The sequence below is a fragment of the Pteropus vampyrus genome, unplaced genomic scaffold (genome assembly GCF_000151845.1).
Source record: "Pteropus vampyrus isolate Shadow unplaced genomic scaffold, Pvam_2.0 Scaffold21, whole genome shotgun sequence".
Taxonomy (NCBI): Eukaryota; Metazoa; Chordata; class Mammalia; order Chiroptera; family Pteropodidae; genus Pteropus; species Pteropus vampyrus.
The window spans coordinates 2637522-2640530 of NW_011888802.1; the positions used below are offsets into that span (position 1 = coordinate 2637522).

The window sequence follows — 3009 nt, forward strand, 5'->3', positions numbered from 1 at the left end:
GTTGACTATTATTCTAAATTTTAGTTTCACAATTGCTATAATCACATCCTAAGGAAGAGGACTAAAGTCTTAAAATTTACTGAAAAATATTTTCAATAACCAAAATATTTTTGAGAAAGAAACATTTTATCATCTCAAAGAATTGCATTAAAGGAAACAATTCCATACTAAAAAAAAATTAAAAATTTGTAACTACAATATATATTGATGTAATATTATGGAAAACATGATGACCACCATTTCCCTTACCTGTTGCTTCATAACAGATGTCTCAAAAACACAGTCACTTAAAACAACATCACGTTATTATTTTCACAGATATCATAGCATTGGCAAAGGGGGCTATCTCAGTTGTAGTCAGGTGTAACTGAGTTGATGTGGAGTTTTCTATAAGACTTCTCCTGCCTATCTGCTTTTTTAAAAGGGGATGTCAGCAAGGCTGAACTGAGTTTTTCTCCTTTTTCAAGGTATCTCAGGGCTTTTCCAGGAAGATAGTCAGCCTCCTTACATAAATGCTCAGAGCTCCAAAAGAAAGAAAGCAGAAGATGACAATTTTCTTAAAGATTAGTCCAATAACTGGCAGTTTGTCATTTTCACCACACTCAAATAATTAGAGTCACAAGCCAGCAGTGCCTCTCAGAGGGATGAGAATTAATAAATATACAGCCACTTTTAATCTGCCATAAACATAATGGCTTACATTACAGCTTGGCTTTTTTTCTCCCTGTCTTCCCTATGTATTTTTTTATTTAAAGCAAAAAGACAGCATCAAATTAAACCTATTTGTATTTGTATAGTATATGATCTTTAAGTACTTCACAATTTTTATTAACTTTTTTCTTGATGTTCTCAATGACTTCGATGAAAACCAGCACCCTAGAATACACATTTCAAAACAAAATTGAATAGAATCTAGATCTTTTATTACTTTTCTTTTCTGTGTGTATTCATGGCTACCAGAAGTACAAGAAACATAAAAACAGACACAATGGAACAGAGTCAAGAGTCCAGAAATAACCCCATGCATATACAGTCAACTAATATTTGACAAGAGAGACAAGAATACTCAATGGAGGAGACAGTCCCTTCAATAAATGGAACTGGAAAATTAAATATTCGCATGTAAAAGAATGAAACTAGACCCTTACCTTATACCACTCACAACTTAACTCCAAATGAAGTAAAACTTAAATGTTAGACTGGAAACCATAAAATTCTCAGAAGAAAATGGAAAAAGAAAGCTCCTTGGCATGGGCCTTATGAATGATTTTTTAAATATGACACCTAAAGTATAAGCAACAAAATTTAAAACAAGCAAGTGGTACTACATCAAACTAAAAAGCTTCTGCACAGCAAAAGAAATGATCAACAAAATGAAAATACAACCTATGGAGTGGTAAAATCTTTACAAATCATATTGTAATAAGAAATTAATATTCAAAATACATAAAGAACTCATACAACTCTACAGCAAAAAAAAAAAAAAAAATCCAATTAAAAAATAAGCAAAGGACCTGAATAAACATTTTTCCAAAGAAGATATACAAATGGCCAACAGGTACATGGAAAGGTTCTCAACATGAGTAATCATCAGGGAAATACAAATCAAAACCATAATGATATTTCACTTCAGGCCTATTAGAATGACTATCATCAAAAAGACAAGAGATAACAAATACTGGAGAGAATGTGAGGAAAAAAGAACACTTGTGCACTGCTGATGAGAATATAAATTGATGTATCCACTATGGAAAACAATATGGAGGTTCCTCAAAAAAAAAAAAAATAGAACTGCCTATGATCCAGCAATTCTACATCTGGGAATATATCCATTTGATATTAGCCCAAAGTTTCAAGAAGTGTTAAAGAATATATTCAAAGGAAATAAAAACACTATGTCAAAGAGTTATCTGCACCTCCATGTTTATAGCAACATTATTTGCAATAGCCAAGACATGGAAACAATCTAAGTGTCCACTGCCAGATAAATGGATAAAGAAATGTGTGTATATGTATTGTGTTTGTGTGTATAAACAATAATTCGGCTATAAAAAAAGAATGAAATCCTGCCATTCTTGACCACATCAATGGAATTTGAGGGTGTTATGTCAGACAAAGAAACATAAATACTGCATGGTATCACTTATATGTAGAATCTAAAATAAAAACAAACAAAACAAAATAAAACAAAAAACACTCATAGAAAAACAGCCTCCCTATTCCCTGAGACATAATAATATTGAAATTAGGACAATTAATAACCTTACGATGGCCTCCAAGTGTTCAAATAAAAAGAAGAGTTACATGTCACTCTCTTTAAATCAAAAGCTAGAAATAATTAAGCTTAGTAAAGAAGGCATGTTGAAAGCCCAGACAGGCCAAAAGCTGGATCTCTTAAACCAAACAGTTAGCCATGCTATGAAGACAAAGGAAAAGTTCTTTAGAGAAATTAAAAATGCTACTGAAGGGAACACACAAATGACAAGAAAATAAAATGGCCATATTGCTGATATGGAGAAAGTTTCAATAGTTTGGATAGAAGATCAGATCAGCCCAGTCTACGGCCATGCTACCATGAACAAGCCAATCCTGTCTGATCTCAGAAGCTAAGCAGAGTTGGGCCTGGTTAGTACTTGGATGGGAGACCACCTAGGAAGACCGGGTGCTGTAGGTGTAAAAAATAAAAAAAAAAAAATAAGGAATTGTAAACTGACACAGTCCTTGCAATCTGTGAGGTCAACCAAGGATTGCCTCGCCTAAACAAGTAAAATTAAAAAACAAAAATCAGCCCAACATTCTCTTAAGCCAAAACCTAATTCAGAGCAAGGCCCTAACTCTTTTCAATCCTATGAAGGGTGAGAAACCTTAGGAAGGTATAGAAGAAAAGTTTGAAGATAGCAGAGGTTGGCTCATGAGGTTTAAGGAAAGAAGCCATCTCCATGATATAAAAGTACAAGGTGAAGCAGCAAGTGGTGATGTAGAATCTGCAGCAAGTTATCCAGAAGATCT

The 3009-nt window shown here is 33.4% G+C and overlaps 1 pseudogene; it reads left to right on the forward strand.

Annotated features, from left to right (window-relative positions):
* Nucleotides 1-2556: 2556 nt before the first annotated feature.
* Nucleotides 2557-2674, forward strand: LOC111736680 (annotated as a pseudogene).
* Nucleotides 2675-3009: the final 335 nt, after the last annotated feature.